Here is a 27,869-nt window from a genome sequence, read left to right as displayed (position 1 = left end):
AGTAGAGGTGCAAGCTTCATCCAGCAGTGAGTGTAGGATGTGATGCATAAGTTTTTGCCCATCCTGGGGTAACAGCTCAGCAACCAGTGCAACTGATCCTGGGATTCCTAGGTTCTTACAGATAAACTGGAGTTGATATCTTAATAGCATTTGTCAGCCCTTACTTTGGATCTGAGCTATGCCCCATCACTGCTTCTATCCATCTTAAATGTTTGGCAACTAGAAGCTGCTCAGTGAATGCTAGTGCTCTTCTGTAGTTTTACAGGATGCATGCTCAGATTTATGTTGGTGCATTGCTTGTGATGCTTGTGTGTTCTGAGTTCTGAGTGCTGTGCCTGGCTGCTGGAGCATGTTTTGAGCTCTGCATGTTGCCAGTTACATGACATATCTACAGTTTTTCAGGAGTTTTCTTGTTCTTTTTCTTCTGATTTATTTCTGTAGTGGTGTTGGTGAGTGTCATAGTTGTGCAGCTGGCTTCCTTTTATTCAAATCATATCTATAAATTAAAAACGGTAGTAAGCAGAAGTAGTGAAATCATGTGAATTCTCCCAGCATGGAAGCTCAATGAGCACTTCCAGGTTAACAAAATACAGTTTGGTTACTATTTTTGTAAGGATTTGCCCATCCGTTCCCATGTTCTGTCCCCAAACCCTCTGATGTTTAGCCCAAGCAGAAGCTACTTTCTTTAAAGATATCTCTTTTGTTTTGGGTTATTTTTTTCCATGCAAACTTTGTTATCCTCTTCTGTAGCCATCCACAAGTAAGCACAGGAATCAAATTCTGCTCAATTTACACGTAGGTCAACCTCACTGATTTCACTAGGTCTGCAGTAGACGTAAGTCAGCGGAATATTTGGTCCTTGTTTTTCTAGGTTGTTGGTAGAAGGTGAATTTGTATAAGCTCAACAGAACAGAGACTGCCCGTACATGGGAAAAATAACACTTTGTACAGCGATCCCTAAAGCAGTTTTCTTAGAGCTGCAACAATAACAAATACACTAGACTTAGTTACCAGCACTTAAGAGTATAACCTCATCCATGCCTCTTCACACAGATGCAAGTGGAAGATATATTTAGAATAAAGTAGATTTGTAGTAATAAACACTATTTCCCTACTATCGCCACATATGAACAAAGCTCTGCAGTTATAGAAAGACTTGAGGCAATTTGTGCAATTCATCCCCACTGGGTTTGGTAACTGGTGAGGAGCACAGTGGGAGCAGCTTGGGAGAAAATCCTTAAAGACAACTACAGGGTGCTCGCTGGTTCCCTCTGCAGTGGAAGCCCTACTGCAGACTTCGTCTTTGGTGAAACCATTCTAACACTTGTGATCTAAAAGAGAGAGAAGTAGCATGTTAAAAAAAAAAAAAAAAAAAAAAAAAAGATAAAAGTTTTCCTTACTCTTCATTCCCCTTTGTTTGCCAAAGTTTATAGACCATTCTGCTGTAGTCACCACAAGAAGAAGAGGCTGTGGAAAATTCACAGTACTTAAAATGTTTCCTCTGCTTTTCTTCAAAAATGATGCTTAGATGCTCTTTATAAGCTTGAAAGCTACCGAATATTCTTTGGGAGCCCATAACAGTGATTAGGTGCCTGCACCAGGCTTTTTTCTCCCCTGAGATATTTTTCCAGTCAAGTCCAGCACAACTGTCTTGGGTGCCAATGGATGCTTTCCTGTTACAGTCTGCAGATATTTACCTCTTAAACAAGTGGGGCAATTTACTAGAATAATTGTATAACCCAGTAATATTCCTGTGGGCTCAGGATAAAACAGGGACATGTTGGGCTTCTTCCAAATACATCTTCCCAAAACAATAGTTGAAAACAGTATTTTTGTTTTCCAATTTACCTCCTTTGAGCAACCATGCACAGATGATCAAAACTCATACAGATTACACCTCCTGCCCAGGTAGGTACATCATATACCAAATCGACAGCATGCTGTTAAGCCCAGAAGTCTATGTTTATTCTGATTTTCATCAAGACTAGAATGTAGTGCTGCATGTAGTATCTCTGTGTGTAGGGAGTTCACTGTGCAAGAGAAGATAAGGTCATGGGCTTCCAGAAATACCCTCATGTACTGGTCTTCTGCTCTGAAATTTCAAAGTGCACTTTTAACACTGAAGCCTTCCCCCCACCACTGCTGCTCGACCTAAATCACCAGCATTGGGTTAAACTCCATGCAAATTAACTGACTGTCAAAATAAGTTTTTGCCATTCAATTTCATTAAATTAGGTGCTTGTGGCTTTCAAATGCCTGTGTTCTCACTATGCCACTGCACAGCCTCTCTTCTAAAGCCTGTAAGCACTTTACGTGCTAATCCCAATTAAATTCAAAATATACCTGGGTGTTTACCACTGTTACCGTCTCTTTTTCACTCTTATTTGCACTGTAGCTGAATAACTCTGCATGTGCATTCATGAATAGCGTACTGAGTTTTACGGGTCTCATTTCACAACAGGGATCTGCTTTTGTGTGATAGATGCAATCTGATGCAGGAAATTAATCTGTGTTTCCAGCCATTAATCTTGCCATGAACTAAATAGCAAGAGTTGTTTGGTTGTTTTTTTGTTTTGTTTTGTTTTGTTTTCTATAGGTATATGGATGCCTGGTGAGCTGTATGGCTTGTAGAATAAAACCATGATAAAGAAAATCTATGACCAATCAGAATTGATTTTTGAAATTATTTCAACATCTATCTGTGTACATTTATGTATTTATATATGCTGATGTCTAGGAAGGGAAACATCAAGATCGATGTAAAACAGCACAAAATTCCTTGGCTCCAATAACACTGATGTTGATGTTATAATGTTGGGGCAGAATATTGGAACAGAGGGGAAAACATCTTTTTAAGCCTCTAGACCACAAGTTCAGCCCTGTGCTCACATTACCACTGGTGGTTGGGCCTCCACAAAATAAATGGGCAATGTCACTCCAGTCTTTGGTGGCTGCCGTTGGGAATGTGGTTAGTAGCTACCAGGTAGGAGCAGAGATGCTCCTTCCCACAGGCAGGTCCTCCTAGCCCTTGGCATGTCGTCCTGCAGCCTTACAGTAGTTCAGAAAGATGTGGAAGCTGCTGCAAAAATCTCTTACTTGTAGTTCTTCTCGAGATAAAAATGAATTTCAGTTTCTGCAGCTATTGCAATATTGTCAGGTGCTACAGAAGGCGTACTTTTTTTTGTCTTTCTTTTTTTTTTTTCTCTTCTTCTATTTATTTAATTGATGAAGAAATATTTTCACAGAATCACAGAAAGGTTAAGCTTGGGAGGGGACCTCTGGAGGCCATCCAGTCCAACCCCTGTTCAGACATGGCCACCTAGAGCAGTGTTTGACCAAGTCAAAGCAGCTTTTGAGTATTTCCAAGGATGTTTTGAAGACTGTTTTTATCATCTTTTTACCTTATGCAATTGAGAGGGGATGTGAATACCACAAATTAAATACTGAAGGTATTTTCATGAGACCACTCACACAAATAAGTCTCCAAGTTATCTGACTGAGTTGCACATGCTGGACAAGGAGAATAAGTACATACACAGATTAGGAGGAAAGGCTTTGAGGAATAGAATGAGCTGTTGCTGTGGCTAGTAGTATTAAAACCTGTAAGCTTTGTTTTTCATTCACAGGTAAGGAAAACCATTTCTCTTAAACAGGATGGAAACTGGAACTCCAAGAACCTTGCAAATTTTGGTGTATTTTGGGGCTTGAAGGAGGACAGTTTTGTGTATTTTTGTTTTTACTTCTAAAACTGGTGAGAAGTGGGGTCTTGCATGGAGCAAAGCCTGCAAAAAAAGAATTCTAATTCCTGCCCTGGGCATCTTCACAAACTGTAAGATAGTGAGGAAGTTTCCAAGGTTAAGGCATATTGATGATGTACTCTGATATAAAACCAAAAGCTCTTATCAGTGGTATTTGTAGATTCTGTAGACCATTTTAAGTACTTTGTCTAGATTTTTCTGTTTTCTACGTTTCATAACTCTGTTAGGTAAGTCCTGTTCTTAAATGTTTCTTTCCAATTCTCACTTTAAATGCACTTTTAATTGAATAGAAGTTGTTTTCTCTGTTCCCTTTTGGCAACCATGGCTATGTTTCCCCTAAATGGCTAGAGGAAACCTTTGCTTCATACGCAAGCTGACCCTGAATAACCCTGCAGCAGCTGTTCACATGAAAAGGCTGGGACTTTCTCAGGCAAAAGCTGAAAGGCACACATAGAAAAAAGTTTTTGGCTTTTTTTTTTTGTTATTGTTTGTTTTTGTTTTGTTTGTTGTTGGTGTTGTTGTTTTCCTGATTCACAAAAACCCAATGGGGAGCTGAAAAATTTCCCATTAGGTTTAATTATGGAGAACTGATGAATTGCAAAAGTTGGAGTAGGAAGACTTCTTTAAATGAATCTCAACCATGATTTTTAAGAAAAGGGTGTTTAGGTAACCTAACCTAGCAGGAAGAAAGTACTCTCTCCAGTGAGTTATGTAGAATGCATATTGATGTGCATTACTACTGAGCTTTAACCAAAATTAGTCAGAAGCAACCAAGAGAGAGCATTTCAGTTGGAGTACAGAAAATTAGTTAAATGAATGTATTACTTTATATAACATGATTGTAAGTATAGTGTATGAAAATTAGACATAGTAGGGCAGAAAATACATTAAAAGAAATGCACTGTATTTTACTGCATTTATCAATCTAGGAAACTGCTTCCAACTATGTTTTCCTTATCCACAAAACTCTCAGGAAGTATGTGCCCTTGTTCATAACCTGGTATTGTAGTTTCCCAGCTCCAGCTGGTGCCTATACATCTGACTGTAGGAGTGTTCCAGAAATCAAGTCATTTGTCATTTGATCAGAGTACTTGCTTTGTTTAGAAAAATAAAAATGTTTTTCTTTCTGGAGTTTAAGAATAGCAGACACATAACCTGTACTATCTCTATCTTCACTTGCACAAATGTACTGAGCTGAGCAGATCCAACAAAACAAACCCAGCCAGATCTATGAAATTAAGTATATATTTTTCTCCTGCTCTTTCTGTGGTGTAGCTGCTGCATATAGTACTGCTGGGTGAAGGATTTGAATTTCCAAGTATTCTGTGACCAATTTACAGAACGGGAGAAGCTTATAGTTTCAGTTAGTTATAGTAAGGGATTTTAATACCCAGAAGAATATGATGACTAATACAATGGAATTTATCTAGTAACAGTTGCATATATTTGCAACACTTCAGCCTTGTCTGTATAACACTGCCTCTACAAAATTGTGTAGTTATCCTCTCTTAATTGTGAGTGTCTTTTGGCAGCACTTGGTGTTTATTTAAGCATCATCTGCTTTCTGATATAGACTCATTTATGTGCTGATATGCCTTTTTAGAAATGCACCCTGTAGCTTCTCATGTTAAATGTGAGATTTCTATGGAGAAAGCTCGTATTTGTGACTGAGTTAGTTTTGTAAATAGAGTTCAAATACCTCCTCTTAAAATGTGCTGTTTGCCCTTGGAAGTTTCATGATTGCTGTGGTATCCATGACAGGTCCTGTAAAGAACATGGAGAATAGCTCAGTGGTATGACAGTAAAATTAATCAAGGGCAATCTGCCCAGTTTTCAGAAGCGTTGACTATATATTGCATATCTGGCAGAGAGTGTCATAAGCTTTGCAGGTCTGCTTTGATGTTCAAGATGCCACCTAATGCCCTTTCTGCTGAGAGCATATTAGGTCCAAACTTTCTTCTGTTTTACTTTACTTCATTGCTAACAGCAGTTTCAGGAATGTTGAAAGAAGAAAGTGCTTGGGGAGAAGTTCATTATGACAAAACCATAAAATCTCTCTTAAGGCTTTGACAGTCACAAAATTGTCACTTGTGTCACTTGTTCACACTTTCCACCTTCAGTGGAATCATTCTGATAGAAATACTTTGAATGTTATTTTTGGCATCTTTGTTGCTTTTTTTTATATAAAACAAATAAACGAAAGTCTTCTGCAGTGCATCAGAATTGCCTCACCTTAGACTACAGTGTTGGAGGGAAGAAAGCAGGCAATTATTTGAGGATGATGTCCATTTTCCTTGCATGCACTGTTTGATGTTATTAATGTCTCTGGTATGAAGGAATCCTAGTTTAGATGGCAACATTTCTCTATTGAAATGGTTGGGTTTTGTGGCACCTCCTTCAGGCCAACACCTGCTCTTGTTCTGCAGCCTTCCAGCTCAACCATCTCAGCTCACCTTTCCCCCTTCCCTTCTCTTCCTTCAGCGATGGTGTAAGTCAGACAGAAGAGCCGTTCTCCTTTGCTTGCCTTAAAATCTCTCAGCCTGTTAATTCACAGGGTCTCCTTCCAAATCCTTATAAGGGTTATTGGCAAGGCTGTTGCAAATCAGCTCTGTACCAGGGCTTCTCAGGGGTACTCTGACAACCTGTGCCAGCCAGAGTTCTGGCTGTGAGAAGCCAACAGGATTTCTTGCACCTAATTTCACCTGGCTACCATGTCTTAAATTATTAAGATTAATAATCATTAATTCATGACAGGAAGGGAGGATCTAGAAATGGAACTGTTCCTTAGTGTTTGAGACTCATGGTGTGTTCTTAGCTTGAGTGAGCCCACAGGCCCTGCTGCTGACATAGTTTGCTGAGGTAGCAGCAGCAAGCACACAAAAACAACTCTGCCACTACACTGCTGGCTCTTGTTATCATTGACAGATCGAGCTCGGGTTCACCTTGAACTTTGGTGCCCCAACAGCCCTTGAGCTTGCTGTCCCTGTCACAGATGTGGCTGGCCTGATCCATGCAGTGGCACTTGAGGTTCAGCATCAGCTTGCTCTCTGCTCTCACTGCGAGGCAGGCTCAGGGCCTAGCTGCCATAGACCACCACAGCGAAACCTTCCATGAGGACTGTGTGTGAGATCCCGTGGCTGCTGCCTTTCCCACAGGAAATGGGAACAGGGGATACAAACCACCTTCGAGGAATGTGTTTAACAGATCGCATGAGTCTGCACTGCTGACAGCTGCAGTTTTGGCTCTGGAATCAATATGCTTTTTGAAGTTCGGAGCTGCATGACAAATTGCTTGTGAATGAAAATCCTCTCCTAAGATAAAGTGATACATTTTCAGACAAGTGCTAGGTTTAGGAAGAAAAATAGCAGTGAACAAAACTCCCCCGTGCTGCTTGGTAGCCTTTTCCTGTTCCAGCAAATTACAACCTGTCTGATGTTATGAAAGCAAAACTCTCAGGAGTTCCTTGCTGTTGTATTAACAGGGCCAAAGTTTAGGGTTGCTTGGAGCTGAAGACGGCAGAAGGCTCCACCAGAGTCTACTTAGGCTTCCTTCTGCAGTAAACCTTCTTCTACCTCTTCACCCAGAAGTTAACAGTGTGATCACAGGGGCTCAGAGAGGAGTTGAAGGGATGCACTCTATTGTTGCCTTCCTAAATGATGTCAGACAGCTTTAAATATGGTAAAGTATAAGCGGCTGAATGTTGCTGCTATGAGCGATGTTTTCAAATGATATCTTAAGTAGGCAGACATTGAAAGCAGACTTTGAGATCCAGGTTACTTGTAGATTCTGCACTTTTCATAAGCAAAATTGAATGAAACGCTGCTCTGAAATGTTCTTTTAATTACTACAGTAATTAAATTAATACATCTAGTAATGGGAGCTGTAGCCCATCTTTCTGGATTTTCATTTGAATGAGCTCATCTTTCACCACAAAGTAATTCTGCTTCTTCAGATTCTTCTGTTGCCATTTACATTCACGGTCTTCATGGTATTATTTACTTGCAGGCTGTTCAGAGAAAACTTCTCTGAGTGTGAGTCATAGTGTAGCATGTTTCCACTTTACTCCAACCTTACAGCTGACTGCAAGTAGCAGCAGAACAGCTGAAGGAAGACCTTGTAACATCTCCCACATTTGCAAAGCTCCTTCTTCTCCCATTGTATGTATAAGGACTAACAATGGGGGAAAATCGCAATAACACCAAATAAATTCATTTAATTCGCTTGTAGTTTCCACACCACTCAACATAACCAGAGTGAAGCTGGAGATTTGCTGTCGCTTAAGCACAACCACACTGTGTGGTATGGAAAGCTCACAAGGTGTAGGGATTTTTTTGGAGGGGATTCAAAGTTAATGAAGCTCCAGGTATCTCCTGGTGCCACAGAAAGAGGTCCAGATGAGGGAGACTGAGGAAAATAAAACTCATCATCCAATCAGAATGTCTTGGTACTTCAGTCATTTGGACATAGATTTTGAACATCAGTTTTAGTTTAAGTGTAGGCTACAAAACCTGGGTTTAAATTTGGCTTTGCTGAATTGAGTTTTTCAGTTGGATAGGACTTCTAGATTATACTTTAAACCAAATATTGAAATCTTTATATATACTTGCATGAGGACTTTCCCAGGAAGAGTAGAAGCTGAATGGGGAACTTTTTTCTTTAAGTTTTACACTGTTATAAGCTACCAGAACATACTTTTTATAGTGGTAGTGGGCAACACTGGGGATGAATAAATCAACCATGGACCTGTATTTTAAAACAATAACGTTTAGTTCTGAAGTGCAAGCCGTTGGTACATTAGAATTCACTGCACTACAGTGCAAGAGTTTTACATTGTAAAAATACTTTGTTTAAAATTTAAGCTTTGAATGAGGACGGGTTTTGACTCTTACATTGATTGAAGGAATTTTCTATTTCTGGGCTTGCTAGTTAACATCTGGATGGCAGTCAGAGCATGTGCAAGTAACTACTGCCTGCGTGTTTAATAGTGAATGTATACAGCATTCTATCTGTATCACTAGAAACTCATCTGTTAGCAGAGGGGGTATTTTAAATTTCCATTCTGATCTCTGACATGTCTAAATGCTCAGCAGCCCATGTATCTTAATACATTAGGAAAAAAACCCCAGTGAGGCAAATTTTTTTCCTTTGTGGATTTTGAACATTATTGCCACTTCTGATAAGAAAAAGCAGCAGGGAAATGTCTCCAAAACTTCATATACAAAGGATTTCAGTGATAGCTGTTTCCACCCAGAACTGCTTGCAAGGGCCATTTAATTTGACTACATCTTTACTCTGTATGTGCTTACCAAACTCATCATCTTTTTCCAGATACTTTTAGACAATATGATCATACAAATGATGGTGGATCTGTGCATGGCTAGCATCTGAAGTAGTGTCTCCTGATACAAATCATAGAACCAATTTAAAATAAATAAATAAAGAACAAAAATATAAAATTATGTCTCTGCTTGGCTTTCTTCCCAGAGCTGGTAGATTTCTTTGCTTGAATGTTTTCATGAGTCAACATTTAGAACTATGAAAAATTAATAGTATTCCACAACAAGGCTATCCTAGAAGTAATGATAGGTAAAACAGACAAAGTAAACTCTAATGGAAGAGAAAGTGAGACCATAAATACAATTTGACAAAATCTTCCCTGCTGTAGCCTACTAAGGGCATCATCATTCTCCTCTTGCCTTTGCCTTGTGCTAACATGTGCCACCCTCTCAGTTAAACCCACCATGTTGTGTATCACTGGAGAATTTAAAAATAGACTGGCAGTTAAAACTTTTTCTTTTTCTTCCTTCCTTCCTTCCTTCCTTCCTTCCTTCCTTCCTTCCTTCCTTCCTTCCTTCCTTCCTTCCTTCCTTCCTTCCTTCCTTCCTTCCTTCCTTCCTTCCTTCCTTCCTTCCTTCCTTCCTTCCTTCCTTCCTTCCTTCCTTCCTTCCTTCCTTCCTTCCGCTGGTGCAACAGAGTGGCAGGCACGCAGCTTTATGAGAACAGGCAGGGACTGGTGAGCAGCAGGATAGCATGGTCACTTTCCAGCAATGAGTTCACCTAGGAAAGCCACAGCTTGGTCATACATCCTCATGTTCAGGCTGCACACCTTTTTCCATTGTGGACCTTGGCTGCCTGTACAAAGAGCTCTCACCATCACATCTGGGGCTACGCATTAGAGCATTTGTCCCTTCCAAGGCTTGGACACACGCGGATCCTGAGGGTAGTTTCTCTTGAAATTCTCCTCAGGCCACTAGACAGCACCTGAGGAGAGCTACTTACAGGAATCACCATACCCATTTTCATGCAAATTAGTGATCGGCCTGGGACTTGTGATTAATCTCTCAGACTTCTCTTTGTACTGGTGGGTGGTTTTGAAAAGAAAATATATGTGTTTGTTTGTTTGTTTGAAGTTAGCAAGCAGATTAGCAGCCACTCATCCAATTTCTGTGGCATGATATCATTGTGTTGCAACAGGTTTGTACTGGAGTCTAAAGGCAACGGGCACAACCAGACTTTGACAAAGCACAAATCCTTCCTATGCACTTGTTCATCTGGAAGTGTGTGTATTGTGATGAGTGAAACCTCCTTTATCCCCTCCCCTTTCCAAGCCTATCCTTCATAGCTTGAGTGCCCACAAAACATGTTGAATTAGCACTGAATTTCTGGTATGCAAGCAGAAAGTTCTGAACTAAATACAACCATACCATAGGTAGTGCCTGCTGACTGTTGCATGTGTTGATGGAGTGTGGGAAAACAGATGGAACAAACTTTACCAAGTGCAATTTGAAAAGCATGTAAGCATGTAAGATTGAGTGGCATAGGCAGTTATTAATGCTTTAAACACTGTGTGTTTGTAGTTAAATAAGACAACCTTTTTTTTTAAACAAGTGCCAGCCTTTTTTTTTCACAATACCACTAATTGTTATAACACTTAAAAGGTGTTTAACTCGCTCTAGCCACTTCATAATGGCATCTTTCCTGCTACAAAAACCTGAAGTAATGAAGCAGACTTGCCCATACAAGCTCTTTTTAATAGTCTGTAGTTTGTTTTTTTACTTCAAGATCAAATCAGACTTTCATATTTTGCTGTTTGTATGTTCTGTTGCGGTCATGCACTAACACCATGTTGCTATTGATTTGCACAGTTCTCTAGCAATTTTTAAGTTTTTTAGTTGAGCCTGTTTAACAAGATGGTATGAGATTTTGGTCTCTCAGTTACTCCCTGCCCATCCCCAGCAAGTATGGCAGTGCTGGAGCACATCTCACCCATGGTTGTTAAGGTTTTCAGGGCAGCTGCTTATTTGAGAGAGTAATGGAGGCAAAGAGTTACAGCTCTGCAACTAAATTGGTCATCTCTATAATAAAATATTAATCATACTTCACAGCTATGATCAGTGAGTACTTTGCAAATATTAATGAATATAATTTTGATTCAGCTCTTCTATGCCTCGTTCTGTGAAGATTTGCTTACCCAGTGTCATGCAGGAGATGTATGATGTAGGCTGGAGCACAGAGGTAATGTTTCCCAGTCCAGATCATTAACTACTACATTTTAGCTACTTTTCTCCTGGGGTATCTTAGAAAGAGGTATTTTTTAGCTGTTAAAATAGGAAGGTTCCACTGGCACAGGTTGAAAGAGGTGTTTGAAGAGATTAAAGTCTTGAGCATGGAAAAAAAACAATGCTTTGATTTGGGCTAAGGATAAGAAGAGGCTTGGAGAGAAGAGTGGGGGAGATAGGGTCCTTGAGGGGCTGGAGGTAGTGATGCTCTAGCAGGGTGAAAAAAATCCTGCATCTTATGTTGTGCAGCATCATTTTGTTGCAGAATTGGAAATGCTAGGTGAAGCTATGACATTCTTGTGCTTTAGACTTCAAGTGTTGTGTTTGTCCTGCTGGTTGACATGAGGTATCTTCAGTGGGAGAGCATTTAAAGGAGAAGAATAAATTAAGTCAGTCTTAACACAGTACCACGAGACTCTGCATAGGCCAACATTAAAAAAACAGTGGAAGAATGTAGAAACTTATGTCTGGTGGAGAATAGAGAGGCCTTCAGGACTGTGGGCATTCAGCATGCCGTGTTTTCCCTGTGCAAAGAAGCACTCGGTGGATATATAGATCATCTCTTCACCATAAATATAGCCAACAAAGCAATATATTCACATGATTCATAAACAATGTTCTTCAGCATCAGTAGCCGAAGTTTCAGATCAGGGAAGCTTAGATGGGGGATGAGCTTCAGCCACCATCCCCAAAGTGTTTGTGGGGTTGGGAGGGGATTTTAGCAGCATGTGATTCCCCAGTGGCTGCCATCCTGCCTCATAAGAGATGAGCTGAGTTTTCCTGTGCTACTGAGCAAGTAGTAGTTTCCTCTTACTCTTCTGGGACCAGGTTAAGCAGCACTGAAGTAAATGCTGCAGTATCTTCTTCACCAGTGCTTAAGGTCAGCGATTTTGGCAATGAAGAAATGGTGAGAGACTTTTTACATGGACAGGCATCAAAAGAGAAGCAGCCTTATAAACTGCATTCGCATTGTAGTCTTTGTATTTCATCAGGCACCCTTGTTGTTTACCCTCAATAATTTAACAAATGTGTTCAGTTTTACAGGGACTCTTAGCACTTGTATCTCTCACTGAAACTTTCAGATGTATTATTTAGTGGTCATTTCTTAGAAATAACTGTCTGTGTTTTTCTAAATGCTGTTTCCTAGAAAAGGATGTACAGTGCGGCTTTTCTTATCTGTTACTGCAATTTGATGCTGTAGACTGAACTGTTTCAGGTCTGAGCTCTCAGCAGTTTATGGACATCACTGTGTTCACAGGAAGTCTCAGTACAGCCAGTAAAAGGAGTATGGTGAACTTCTGCAGACCTTCTCATTGTGATTTCATATTCAGAAACTTATTTCAAGTTTTGCACTTTGATCTTGCGTCTATATTTTCCTTTCAGTCATTCTGGTAATAATATCACTCAGTGAAAATTGAAACTGGGATTCAACTTTATTTGCTGGAATTTCCCAGGTAAAGCAATGATTACCCCTGTGAAAGAGGATACCTTGGCACTGCTTCAGTGGGCTGAGCACAGAAAAAGGAAAACATTATGGTCAGATAGCTTGAACCAAGAAACCGGAGTAACACTTTAGATTTGTTTCATTCACTCATTTTTGGCTAAGTTCTTTAGCTATGCAGACTAATAGGAGTCAATGGAGGTACCTTCTTTTCATTTAAATGAGCACAGAAGTAAATGCATTCAACTAGAAAAAAATTGTTAGCAATTCAAACCTGTTTTAATACTTTTTCCCCTCTGAAGTTACTTAACAGTGTCAGAATATTCTTCCTAGTGCACTTTAAATAAATTTAATTCTAAGTTAATATGAAGGTGAAGACCCACAAAATCAAACAAACAAACAAACAAAAAAACACCTTACTGGTGGGCTGCTCCCAAAAGTCTGGAACAAGTGTCACTTGCCTGTGGAGGCCTGATAGAAACAGAACATATTGTTATATTTTTATTGCACTGAAATGCTTCTATCAAGAAAATGAGTCTTGCTGCAAACATAGCTCTTTCTGATGTTATTTTCTTCCAAGCTTTGTTATGCTTTGTCTCTGTGGTGAAGTTCTAAATTCAAAATAGTTAGATCTGCTGTGCAATCTTGATGGGAATATACCTTCCAAACTTGAATAAATGGACAGCCACCAGGGCAGTGATTCCTGATAATCATTTAATATGTGATAACAGGCACCAACCCTTGCACTGCACTCAGACATGGTAAATGATTTCATCTTTATGGAGGATTTCCAACAAGTTCTTCAGAGAAGAAAGTTATATATGATGCTTGGGAACAACACAGGCAAAAGCCAAGGTTAGTACTTAAGCAGCTTTAATTTAAATGCAACTTTTCAGCCAAGATCAATACAGCTAACTTCTAGCATGTGTACATTCTGGTCCCATCATTTTCAGAGTGGTCTTTTTCTTGGTTGAAGTGTCTTGGTTGAAGTCTCATCTGCCTGCCTGCAGAGCAGCCCAGATGAGGTCTATAGCCCTGAAAGCACAGGTCTTTTCCTGCTGCAGCCCATAGTTTGGGCTGAGCCACCATCAGATGCACACAGAAGTTGACAAGGGCAAACTTGTTTCTTAGAGGACTTTATCAGATAGCTTCTAGGAGATAAATCTGGTGCAAGCTAGATAGCAAAGATGGGAGTGTTGGGTTGGATTGGTAATATCCATCTTCCTGGTGATGGGTGTCATCCTATCCTGGACTTCTTGTTACTGTGCTTGCAGAGCACAGTATCACTGTGGTATCATGAGAGCAACAGTTTAACAAAAGGCATGCACTACACCATGTACTGGCCAAGCATTAGATGCTAATTTGTGTCCTGCAGGGCCCTCCAGAGCTTCTGGCTCTGTCTCCTTCTTTTCTTCCCAAACCACAGGTCTGTGGCCTGTCGCCTGTCAAGCCAACTACCTTGTGGCAGATACTGCACAAATATTCTTTCAAACCTAATGCTTGAATCAAAACTACAGAATGCAATACCAGCTACTTTGGCTTCCTTTCTTTTTCCTTTCCTTTCCTTTCCTTTCCTTTCCTTTCCTTTCCTTTCCTTTCCTTTCCTTTCCTTTCCTTCCCTTCCCTTCCCTTCCCTTCCCTTCCCTTCCCTTCCCTTCCCTTCCCTTCCCTTCCCTTCCCTTCCCTTCCCTTCCCTTCCCTTCCCTTCCCTTCCCTTCCCTTCCCTTCCCTTCCCTTCCCTTCCCTTCCCTTCCCTTCCCTTCCCTTCCCTTCCCTTCCCTTCCCTTCCCTTCCCTTCCCTTCCCTTCCCTTCCCTTCCCTTCCCTTCCCTTCCCTTCCCTTCCCTTCCCTTCCCTTCCCTTCCCTTCCCTTCCCCCTCCCCTTCCCCTTCCCCTTCCCCTTCCCCTTCCCCTTCCCCTTCCCCTTCCCCTTCCCCTTCCCCTTCCCCTTCCCCTTCCCCTTCCCCTTCCCCTTCCCCTTCCCCTTCCCCTTCCCCTTCCCCTTCCCCTTCCCCTTCCCCTTCCCCTTCCCCTTCCCCTTCCCCTTCCCCTTTTCCTTTTCCTTTCTTTTCCTTTCTTTTCTTTTTTTTTTCCTTTTCCTTTTCCTTTTCCTTTCCTTTCTTTTCCTTTCTTTTCCTTTCTTTTCTTTTTTTTTCCTCTTTTTCCTTCAAGAAGGTTTATATTTGAGGTCAGTCAGAAGGCTTAAGAAACATGTCAGGCTTTGAGTCACTTCTGACACCATCCTCATGTCTGTTTAGTTGGTCATTTCAGGGGCTTCTGGAATTGCTTTATTTTCATTTTGACCCGAAAGATATCTGTCTTTTTACATGTGAACTCTGTTGTTTATTTATTAATAGCCTTTCTGGGAATTAAACTTTAAGACACTAACCTGAATTAACTAACTGTTCCTAGGCAAGTGCTGAAACCAGAGGAAACAAACTTTGACTCTTTTTTAAGTGAAGTGAAAGCAAAGTAACACCACTATTTGCAGTCCTGCTGTAAATTAGCTTTGGATGAGCTAATGACTGGTGAATGTTTGATGCTGGAGGTTTACTAAAAGAAAAGTGCAAAAATTGCTGCCACTCAGTTTTTTCCTCTCTAGGTGTTCATCCAAGGGCAGAAGCTTTAGAAGAAAAAAATTTGGGAAATGCAAGAAAGGAGTTGTAAGAAATCATGATTATTTGCACCAGGAATCTGTTCAAGCATGATTTTCATCTCATCTGCCACAGGCTCATTTGTACATTTCATCAATACTACTCTACCTATCTTACCTCCCTGATGCCTTCATGCAGTCTCCAAGACTTGGGGCTTCTTTTCCATCTTCCGTCTTCCATTTTCCTGGTTCTTTAATCTATTAGCTGCTCAAGTGACAAACAACATATTAACACCAATACAATTAAATAGAAACTTTTGAGGTGCTTGGGGTTTGTTTTTTCTCTTTTTTTCTTCTGATTTGCTCTTTAGATACCAACTTTCAATACTCAGCCTCTTTCATCTGCTGTTTGTAACATGAATGTCTGTATTACATGTGGATTTTCTATTCAGTTCAGGGTGCATGGAGTTTGGAGGTCATTGCAACCCTATTTGTATGGGCTGTCTCCTTAGCTCCAGTAGCAGACCAGTGCTTTCCAGTTTGCTGTTCCTGTTCAGTGGTTGGCACCAGTCAGGCTGGTGGCCAGTTTGTGCTGCACAAAACAGAGGAGATGTGTTGTAAGGAGTCCTGAGCAAGTCTAGCACATCCTTCCTCTGCCAAAGAGATGGTTGCTGTCTGTGATTTCCCATTCAATGCTGCAAAAGAATGGCTTTCAAATGGTTTACTGGAAAAGAATTGAGAAAAGCATGCACCAATAGAGAAGATAAAGAGCAGTGAGGAGCTGGGGAAGAACAAAAAACTTGCATAATAGGGGTGTTTAGACAGGAGCTTGAAGAAATCCAAGAGTGAGGAAGTAAGTGAAAAATACAGGCATGGTCTGATTGCAGCAGCAGAAATTGTTGGGTAGAAAGTTCATTTTCAATAGAAAAGGCGGTGAGCAGCTTTGTTTTGTGAGGTGCTTCATTTTCTAACAGCTTCTATGCATCTAGTGAGCTGAGCAACCAGAGGGAGGGAGCTTACAGAAGGTAGGGAACGCTCAGTTGACCAGGAGGTGGAGGAGAAAACAGATTTTTAGTGATTTGGGAGAGGAAGGTCATCTGGGACTCTGAATCTAAGATATTCCAAACCTGGTGTTGAGAGTCACCTACTGCTCACTGCTTTCACCTTGAAAAAAAAAAAAAAAAAGAAAAAAGAAAAAAAAAAAAGAGAATATGAAAAATGCATGGAATATATAAAAAATACCACATATGTCTGGAACATACGGTTTGAGCCTGAGGAGCTGTAATTATACATCACCAGCTCAGTGGCTCGAACAGCTTTAGCACACCAATAATATCATATATGCAAGCAGAAGGGTTAAAAGCAGCAAATAACCCTCGCTGAGATTACTTAAGTAAGCAATAACCATATCGAAGTTCTGAAAAAATGAAAGAACTTTGTTCAGAGAGGCGATAGCCAGGGGAAACCTTTGTGGGGTTGCATGAGAAGAGAGACCTCATGGTTTTGGTGGTGTATGCAGTTTGTTTTTACGGAGAAAAAATAAAGTTAAATTAAAAAAAAAATGAGTGAAAAAGAAGGCAGGAAGGAAACAATCAGAGTTTTCAGTCTGCATACTTAGCACTCATCCTTGTTTTCCTTTCCTTCAGGCAGCAACAAGAACTGTCTCTGTTTTTCTAGGCCATTCAGGAAGTGGTACAGAGCAATAATAGCCCTGTTATCTAATGGTCAAAGTTTATTTTGGCTTTCACTGCTTGCACTGCTCACTTGAGCCCTCTGCTGCTGCCCATTTCTCCCCTTCCCTATTCCAGGTGCTGCTCTGGCCAAGTTGGGGGAGGCTGCTGTTGCTTGGCATTGCCATTACACATTGCACTCATACTTATTTTCAGCTGGAAACCTTTTTCCTCTCTTCCCCCCCCCCAACAATAACAATAACAACAGAGAAAAAGCTATGACAATAAAGCACCCTACACTATCTTCTCATCAGAGTTCTGGAGACCCGCTCCCCTGAGGGATAGATGGAGGAATGCATGCATGCTTTGATACAGCAGCATGGATAATTTCTTGCAAGGCTAACTGAAGAAGTGTGCACTAATAAGGCTGTCCAGAAGTCACAGATATTAAATGTCTGTTATACTTGAGTATATTTTACAAGCAGGATAATCAGATAAGAGAACTTCTTTATTAATCACTGAACAAGCCCTTACCTCTGCCATCCTTTCCTCTACTTTGAAACATGCTGGCAGTGTTGTGATAAATTTTGATTAAGTGGTGGATGTTAAACTCCAGTGGGTGTTTTGGTTGCTAGCTGCATTGTATTTGCTTAGAAGTTGTCATTCAGGAAAAGCAGCTAACAATATTTAACAGGAAAAGAGCTAACACTGACTTTACCATAAGCAACATATGCATTGAAATTGCACCGAGTGAGAAAGGAAACATTCAATGATTTTGCGAACTTCTCTTCAGAATCCACTCATTAAGCTGGCAAGATGTATGGATTTGAGACAGCAAAGAATAAATCAGTAGTAATTTGAATCTGGTTAGTAATGAGTCCTTTCTTTTTAACAACAGAGCAAGCAGGTTTTGCACAGAAGATCAAGGTGATATTGTGTGCAATATCATATATAATATTGTATACAATATTGAGAAGAGCTCCTTGGTTCCTTTTTTAAGAAGGACTCTCACAGTTACTATATCCAAGATATTTCCCCAGCTTTCAGGCAGAGAGTGGATCAAACAAAGAAAATTTGTGTGATTTCTGAGCAACTTGCCAGGTTTTTTTATTTAGAAATAAAATCTGAGATCATTATTTTGCAAAGGTACCACTGCATTATAGAGCATATTATGGTAGAGTGAAACATCAGTGGGTATATAAGATTTACAGTGAAGTTAAGTAAGTGCATTGTTCTGAGCTACCCCTGTGATTACCACATCAGCTGGCACTTGAGTGAAATCTTCCATTATGTGACACATGTGAAAGAAAAGATCCAGCCCACTCGTTTATGCTAAATTAGAGCTTTTGCAGAGCTGATTTTCAGGTCCTCTTCTGAAGTGTTACATTATTGCTGTTTTTTTTCTCCTGTGAAAAAGCTGTTTGATGAGCCAAATAGTAAAGAATTATAGTTTTCCTTTCTCTCTACAGACATTGTATTGTTTGGAAGTTTAAATTACATTTCTGAGTTCTCTTTAAAACAAAAGTAGAAGTGTAGGATTGTAACATCTGTTCGGCAGCATTTCTGTTACAGGTAGTAGACACCCTGTGGCATTAATCAAGACAAAGAATGAGGTGTGTGCTAAAAAAAAAAAATACGTATATGCAGACAGGAACTATTCTTTATGTGTTTACTCTTCCCTGGTTATTGCTGAAGATTGTTAAGCCAAGGCTGTTAATTGAGAAGATTCACCAAAGTTTCTCCCTCTTGGATTTCACTGTCATTTCCATGTATCTGGAATTCCCACTGATTGCAAAGTATGCAGGTTTCAGACTGCAGCAGGCTGCTTCATCCTCCCCTGCTGGTGGCCAGCAAGGATGCTCATGCAAATTTCCATTTGTGTGCGTGATTTTTAGCTTCATCCCAGTGATGCTGGCTGACCTAGGTGCTGGCAGGACTTTGAGGATGGTTTCCACTTTACCCTGGCTGAGCTTAGAGCAGCAACACAATGTGTTTCCTGCATGAAAGAAACAGTATGTGTATGTAATGTATATTACTCACAGAAAGCAATACCAGAGCCCTTTATGAACTTGTGCATCTGCAGCTAATAGCTGCTTGTAGAAATTACATTTGCATGTGACTGCCCCACCTGCACTCTGCCCACTTGAGTCCCTGGTGGCCTGCAGCTTGCATTCCTGACTGCTGAGCTGTGAGCAAGCAGCTGCCCCAATGCTGGCCCAGCTCCTGCATCGCTCCTGGGGCTGCAGCCAACATCCCTGGCTCCTGCATCATCGCTGGGCTATGGGACTTGTGCTCTTAAGCAAGCTTTGGGAGAGTGAGCTGAGGGCTTGGGGCACTTAGTGTGAAGGAATTCGAAATGCTCCTCCTCTCCTCTTTCTTCTACTTCCAAACTCTCAATGAGATATGAGGGGACAGTATTATTATTTATAGAAACACTGCTTCAGAAATGTGCCGTATTTGTGTCTTTAATTGAATTATCCTCTACTGCAGATACAGTTGCAGTAGGTCTTTAAGATGTAGAACTGGGAGGGTGTAAAAGCTATTGACAGTAACATCTTGGAAACCCTAAGGCAGGTTTTCTGTCAAGTATGTAGCACAGTCACTGGTGAGTGACTGTGGCAAGGAGCCAAGCTTTCTTTAGCATCCCTTCAAGCCAGCCTATGGTTTTTGTTTCTCCATTCAAATGTGGGTAATTCAGCCAAGCACTTATAGGTGAACCATAGAAAAAAGTTTGTGCATGAGATAAATCACAGTATTTACTTTTTGTAAATACTCAATTTTGTAATTTTGTTCTGCTTATTGTTGGAGATAAAGAAAAAGGCTGGATTCAGTAATTTTGTGTCAAGGAAGAGGTTTGTGTTGAGCGCTGGTGGTGCCAAGGGAGGGGGCTAGGCTGCACCACTCCTGGATTAGCCTGTCCCCTCATCACTGGCTGCACCAAAGGCCAGAGCAAGCTGCTGGATCTCAGACATGAAGGAGGAGAATTTGTCTCTCTTATGGCAGCTTTAATTGTCTTAGAAATAAATGCTTAAGGCCATTTATTAATTAAACTCTTACAGAAAAAGTTTTAGAGGCTAAGATGAATGTGTGGGTGTGCAGAAATAGCCTTTCTGGATTTTCAGGCTGTGACAAACAGCTTTCTTGAACATCTTTTCTCTTCTCTATATCTTCAAAAGCCATCTGAATCAGCAATAATAGAACTTCTACTACCCATGTAGTACCACTGTGTTATTCCGAGAGTTGGTGTTGGTATTCCATCCAGTTGCTGTAGTGCTCTTGTGATAATAAGTCATCAGATTCTCAGAGCAACTGTCTACATGTATACAAGAAGAAGGTGAGAAATAAATTTTACCAATCAAATGCAAACTCTGTCATTTTTTTAAATGTTTCTCACATTACCAAAAGAACATGCTGTCCACAGTGCTTCCAGAGACGCCACATGCTGAACATCTTTTCACACTGGAAGAGGAAAACATAACTCCTGAGGTTGTATCTCAGGGGATGATGTCTGGTGATAACATTTATTCATTTGGAATTTTTATTTCTGTGCAAATGGTTGTTGCCAAAGATGGAAAAAAATATATTGGTACAGTATCAAGCTGCGCCCCCACTTAAGACATAACTCATCCCATCTATTACGCAAGAACTTTGTTGAGTTTTGAATGTCTCCTGGAAATGACAGGCTTCAGACTTCAGGGAAGGACTGGATTATTTTTACTAAACCAGATACAATGATGAAAAGATATAAAATTCATACATTCTTTTCAGTGTGGTCAAGTGATATTAAGCACAGCCATCACCCGAGTGATTTATCAGCTCATTGTTTAGAGTACAGTATTGTTTTCTGTTTTTTTTTTTTTTTAATGAATTAAAACTTTTAAATTAAGTAGTGTCAAGCTGCATGCAAGAAGTTCCAGTGCCGTGTAAAAGCCCTGGAATATAACCCAGGGTTGTGTCTGTCTGCTATTCTGAACTATCAAATAAAGACATCTAGCACAGCATTAGCGGGGAGTATTAGAGAAAATGTTGGTGCTGCACTTTAATAGAGTGCTTGCCCTGTGGGCTTATTTCATGGCTGGTAAAGTAGCAAGAATATTGATAAATGTTTTATTTTGTCAATATGCTCAGTGCATTTAAAGGAAAAAAAAAAGTAAAATTTTAATGCAAATGTTATCTGGAAACAACTCGTTAGATAGAAACTATAGATTATCTATTATTTGCTCTATACAAATTTACAAATTAAAATACTTTATTTACAAGGTGACTTGTGTGACATTTGCTAGCACAGAACCCTTTCTGATGAATTGGATGTTATTACAGTTACAGGACAAGTCTTTTGTTTTAATTTTATGGGCATCAGATTTGCTCTCACAGGTGTTATATCTGAGCTGTAGTCCAGAAATCCATGACTCTAGGAATACAAAGCAGTGAATAGTCTCATGCTTCAATAAACTGGTGGGAATTCAATTGTTGAGTCTAGTATTATCCTTGGTTTATGTCAACAGGAGATAAACTTACAAAGCAAGGGTAAAAATGCACCCTTAAAAGTTTCTGAGGTGATAAACTCTCTGCTTTCTTTGATTTCAGAAGGAACTGTATGGCCTTGCCATCTGAGGCCAGAGTTTACAAGCAGTATCATCATTACTTTATTTCATTTATTCCTTGATGTTTAGAGGACTATTGAAAGTCTCTAAGACAAGTGAATAATAGTTTTCACAGCTGAGAAATAGAATATAAATTCAGCTACTTGAGTAGCCACTGAATATTTTTTTAAGATACTTGCCTTTTCTTTTCTGTAACTTGTTTATCTTGTCTCATCCATCAGCCTATTACAAGTTTCTCCAAATTGTTTGGATTGTCAATTCCCTAACAAAAGAACAGACTTAACTTTTGAAATAAGATCTGTAATTTGTTATTCCTATTGTTTCTGATGTCTACATTGATTGCATATGTAAGTAGCTAGTATAATACAAATTACAGCCCTTATGGCTGTGCAATTACCTAAACAATGATATTTTTGAATGTATAGATGTTACAGTAGTGCTCCTTTGATTCACTCAGTTGTGAGTAAGATTTTCAACACTTGTCATAGCTGCATGATTTTTTTTCTTAGTGCATTTGGTATCTACTACAAGTCTGTGCAATGTACTTTCAGCACATGCTTCTCAAAAATACTACTTTTTAGAAATCCTACTGCATGTACAACAGTAGAATTGCCATCCTGAGGATGTTGTGTTCTAGGTGGTTTTGCCGATTTAGGGTGTTAAGCTACTTATTGTCCATTTTCATTCTCATCTTGGTTTTGCTGATGTTCAGTACAAGGGCAGTGACAGAAGTGTCATGTTATCCACACCCAGACAATAAGCCGCTCACCCACCAGACTTACCTGAAAGGGAGGAATGGGCAGACTGGTGATACTTGCAGGGCAGTTGTGCTTATGACACTAGAAAACAAGTCTTTCATCTTAGTGGGTTTTCCCCTTTGTGGTTAATAATGAGATTAACATTTTTTTTCCCCTTTCCTTAATTAAAGTTCCACCTACTTAAATGGGGGCGTGGTACTAAGTGCTGTACTGTGGTAAATGGATGGACTTTCGCTGATGTTAAGAGGATCTACTGGAGCCTGTAGCCAGGCATCCAGGAGGGCTCCTATCCTTCCCTGAGCTCTTAGCTTTGTGTCTTCCTCCATGTACCAGTCAGGGACAGTGCTGGATTCCTCCAGCCATAGAGGAGTGGACAGGAAGTATAGCTTGCTGTCTCCCTCCAGCTGGGCTGTACAGCTGCAGTAACTTTGAAGCCAGTGATGTTTCTTCTCTTCCATTTCAAGTGAGTCTGTCTGGAAGAGGCTGGAATTTTAGAGAAGCAAAATGCATCTTATTAAGCATGCGATTAAAATTGTTTTTGAAAACATTAAAAGAATTTTTGGTATCTGATCTCCATTAAATGCTTTGTTCAAGCCTACATTTTATTAAAGAATTGTATTTGTGCATGTAATGTCTTGGAATTATATGCATACTTTTAATTTGAGGAGCTGTATTCATTTGCCTCCAAAATTTCCACGGATATATTTGTGCATCAAGGAAAGAGCAGTCTTCTTCGTAGAAGGCTAACCTTAGCTAAAGCTCAGTAGATGCATGCTGTTTGGAAGGGAGCTAGTAGAGACAGAAAATATTGGTCTGACACACTCAAATAGAGTGTTTCGGTTTTTCTTTTAATTAATATTGAAAAGCTTTTCCTTTTATTGTGTTTGGCAGGTGTGTATATATACATATTTTGCTATGTTTCATTGTTTATAAGGTTAGGGGAATTTGTTGTCTGTCTCCTGCATTTCTCACCTGTAAATGTGCAGCAAAACTTGATAAATACCTTCAGAGATTTCTAAGGCTAAAAGTGACTGTTATCGTAGAATCATAGAATGGCCTGGGTTGAAAAGGACCACAATGATCATCTAGTTTCAACCCCTCTGCTATGTGCAGGGTCTGCAACCACTAGACCAGGCTGCCCAGAGCCACATCCAGCCTGGCCTTGAATGCCTCCAGGGATGGGGCATCCACAGCCTCCTTGGGCAACTTGTTCCAGTGTGTCACCACCCTCTGGGTGAAAAAATTCCTCCTAATATTTAACCTAAACCTCCCCTGTCTTAGTTTAAAACCATTCCCCCTTGTCCTATCACTGTCCACCCTCATAAACAGCCATTCTTCCTCCTGTTTATATACTCCCTTCAAGTACTGGAAGTCTGCAACGAGGTCTCCCCAGAGCCTTCTCTTTTTCAAGCTGAGTTCTCTCAACCTTTTCTCATAGGAGAGGTGCCCTAGCTCTCTGATCATCTTAATGGCCCTGTTCTGTGCTGGGAGGCCCAGACCTGGCTGCAGTACTCCAGATGGGGTCTCACAAGAGCTGAGTAGAGGGGGACAATCATTTCCCTCCCTGCTGGCCACTCCTTTTTTAATGCAGCCCAGAACACAGTTGGCCTTCCGGGCTGCAAGCACACATTGCTGGCTCACGTCCAGCTTCTTGTCCACCAGGACCCCGAAGTCCTTTGCCACAGGGCTGCTTTCAAGGAGATCTTCCCCCAGTTTATATAAACACCTGGGATTGCCTTGACCCAGGTGCAGCACCCCACGCTTGACCTTATTGAACCTCATTAAATTTTCATGGGCCCACTTCTTCAGCCTGTCCAGGTCTCTGGATGGCTTCCCTTCTTTCCAGTGTATTGACTTCATTGCTCAGCTTGGAGTCGTTTGCAAACTTGTTGAGGGTACGCTCAATGCCATCATCTGTGTCACTGATGAAGATGTTGAAGAGCACTGGTCCCAAGACCAACCTCTATGGGACACCACTTGTGACCGGCCTCCACCCAGAACCATTAATCACAAACACAAAACACAATCACAAATATGATTATCATTCAGAGTAACCAAGAGCATCTAATTGCATCCAGTTACTCCAGAAAGTATTACTTCTTGGTTTTTCTTTCCTCTCTAAATGTTGCTTCAGGGCACAAAGAAATCTGTGAGCAGTGGAAAGGAACTTATTCTGTATTGATTTTTCCTTTGTATGCTACCTCATGACATTAGGACCAGTTACCCTCCCTGACATGACATGACAGTAGCACCAGTTACGTTCCCTGTTGGATTCTCCTCCTTTTCCATCACCACTGCCCTCCCATAAGCATGTAGCTTGCAGCTGTGCAGAAGATGGTTCATTCAACTTGGCAAGCAGCAGAGGAATGGAAGGACTAACTATGCTGGTGCTCAGGGAGAGATGTTGAAAATTTGACCCAAAGTGAACCAAGTTTTTGTTTTAGCTCCTCAGAGTCTCCAAATCCTCTAAATAAGAAAAAATATCACATGAACCTGTGCCTTTTTTATACACGTATGTTTTGTTGTTACAGTAATAGAAGAAGCTGTATATGAGGTCACATGCATCAAGGATTGTATTCATGTTTGATCTGCATGGGTGGTTTTAGTAAAGACTGGTTTCTCCATCATCTATGCTTTTGTTGTTGTTGTTGTTGTTTTGGGCAAGATGTCTGGGCTTTCTGTTCAAGGCAAGTAAACAAAAGTCTGTATTGTTAAGTGCTCTGTGGTTTTTAACTTCTTCATTTATTGAGTGCTCAGATTGAGGTATGGAAAGCTGTTCCTTTCCAATGTTCTTTCACATTCTTGAAACTTTGTGACTGAAGTTTTTGAAGACAGACACCTTGGAAAATTGAAAGACAGGTGCCTCGGATTGGGTGCCTAAAGGAGTAATCCTCCCACATAACAATTATATTTGAAAATTTAAGCTGTATCATTTATAGATACAGGAGAAAAAAAGCAGAAATCTCTTAGTTATGGACCTAGGATAAAGTTCCAAGCTTAATTATCTTTAGCTTTTCCAAACCCATGCAAGTCAAAGTATGTGTATTTATCCATCTTCCTGGAAAGAAAGGTTTGCCATGGCTAAAAAAGTAGTATCTAGATTTTATTTTTCTTTTGGACAATCCTTTTAAAAGCAAAACAAATAAAACAAACAAAAAATCTTCAGCTACTCAAGTTTTTATACTGTTGAAAGATCTTCCTTATTTAAGGTTCTTCTCTAAATGCTATTATTTGGTTATGGAAATCTGAAAGATACTAAGAATTTTCCTATAGAAACAACTAGCTCTTTTCTAAATCTGTCTAGGAACCCTGAAAATTTTTTTAGACTTCTGAGTGTTTTGTTGGATTTGTATTTGTAGAAGATAGTGCAAAGAACAGTCAATATTTATTCTAGTCAACTGATAAATAACTGGGTGATTCAGGGAAACTTAGTCAGAATACCCTTGTCACGGTCATTGCTGACGTCTGAAACAACACTGAGTTTATTGCTCAAGTTTTTGCAGGAGTCTGTAATAAAAACCCTAAACATACTGAGAGCTCCTAATGTCAGGGAGGGGCTGAGCTCTTAGTGCATATGGAGAAAGTCTGTGATTGCAGAAGCAGAGGAAAAGGATCAGAGGTTTGCAGTTAAATTTAACCCCCAGCGCTTCTGCTCACTAGAAATGATTCCTTGTTTATAAACTCATCTGCTTTACATCTTAGCTCATAATTAATATCCTAGCTTTTTAATTCTCTGTCCAAAAGGCTACCACTCCCATTTTTATGGGGGATTCTTTATGCAGTCACACCAGCAGAAAGGGCATATTTGCTTTTTAAATAGCTGAAGATTTTCAGCCAAGCTTTAAGTGTTCCCTTGCCATGACTACAATCTCTTCCAGCCCATTCCAGTTATATCACCAGCAGCAAGTACGGTACAGTCTCCCAGAGAATATGGTTCTATCTGGAAAATCTCCTGCACTAAACTAGCTTTGACTTCAAACAGCTGAGCTGCTGGAGTTGCAGAAAAAAATTATTATGATGGAAGCTTTTCAGCTCTGTATCGAAACAATATAATACAGTGCTAGAACCTAGAATGGCCTCGTTAGAATAAATTCACGTTCAAAATAAAGCTGCAAACAACTTTGTGGTTAAAGATGCGTGCCAAATAGTGTATGTTTATTGTTTCTCTTCTCCAACAATATTTATGGCCCATATATCGAATTATCTTCACATGTTTGTGATAAATCTCAAGATGTGTCGTGAGCCATGGGCTAGGGGGGTGGCTTTCATTTTAATAAGTTCATTAACAGAGCTCATATCTCAACTGTTCGACAGACAAGAGCTATCCAGATGGCATCCCATGTACAAATCCAGGCTACTATCAATTTGCATCCTACTTGTGAATGATTTTGGTGAGAAGTTGGGGTCTGCCTGCTCAATACATGTTATCATATAACATGTTGTCATACATCACACATACATGTTACCATACAAAATGGTAAATGTCCTTAGAGTTCATTCCAAGACATGGCTACATCCTTCCTCTTAGGTCTCTGAAATCTGTTAGCCATAATACAACTCTATCTAAAGTAAATTAAATTTAAATAAAGTTTAAAGAGCAGTATTTCTTCACTGAGAGAGCAACATTCATATCTGGAGAGGTTTTACAGTCACAGTAAACCATGGAGTCTTTTGCCCATGTATAGCTTAGTCCTGGGGAAGAATTGCTACAGGCCATCAGAAGGCTGATGCCGAGAGACTGCCCGGGGACTTGGTTAGGTGGTTTTCAAGAGAAGCCTGTGATACTTGGTTAGGTGGTTTTCAAGAGAACTGGGAAGAAGAGAAAATAGAATCCTTTTTGAACTTGGTTGGTCTCTTTATGTTTGAATTCTGAATGAAAATTTAAGGATTTGAAAGGTTTGGCCTCAAGCTTTTAGAGAATAATTGATAAGATTTTCTAATAAGAAAAGCAAAATGTGTGTTTTGTGAAGCATGCCAAAGTTTCTTATCTGCGGTATTTCAGAGGAAGCATTACTTTCTGGAGCAGAGGGGCAGCTTGGTGCCATTCATTTTCCATTCTTTTTCATTGAACTGATTTCATTTCTACTTCCAACTCTAAGTCTTAGAAACAATGCTAAAATGTTATCAAATAGATTACTAACAAGTATAGAAGCATTCCTGGAAAGACACTCACTGCCAATAAAATGTCATCTGACTTAATTCATCTGCCAAGGTATTTTCATAAAGGTTAATGAGTATGCTTACTCCCAGCAGTGGGTTTGGTAGCTGACTGAAAACTGAGAGGAGAGAAGGAGGAAAAAACTTGGCCAGGTGATGAAACCATTTGCTGGTGTATGTGGTGGTGTTCAGAGCAGGAACCCTGCTTGCCTTTCTCAAAGACTCCTTCAATGCTCCTGCAATTGCACCAGCACTCTGATGTGACAGTGGGACTGTGGTTGCAAACAACGGCTAAGACAGGTTATTGGGGCCCAGTGAGTGCCTTTTCTT

At 40.2% G+C, this 27,869-nt stretch overlaps 1 protein-coding gene across 9 annotated transcripts in view; it reads left to right on the top strand.

The window, feature by feature from the left end:
* EGFR (epidermal growth factor receptor) overlaps positions 1-27,869 on the top strand; it is a 257,106-nt gene that overhangs the window by 154,268 nt on the left and 74,969 nt on the right. The window lies entirely within an intron of this gene.

The sequence above is a fragment of the Gallus gallus genome, chromosome 2, assembly GCF_016699485.2.
Source record: "Gallus gallus isolate bGalGal1 chromosome 2, bGalGal1.mat.broiler.GRCg7b, whole genome shotgun sequence".
Lineage (NCBI taxonomy): Eukaryota > Metazoa > Chordata > Aves > Galliformes > Phasianidae > Gallus > Gallus gallus.
Note: the sequence above shows the minus strand (reverse complement) of the source record. Positions and strands in the feature narration are given on the sequence as shown.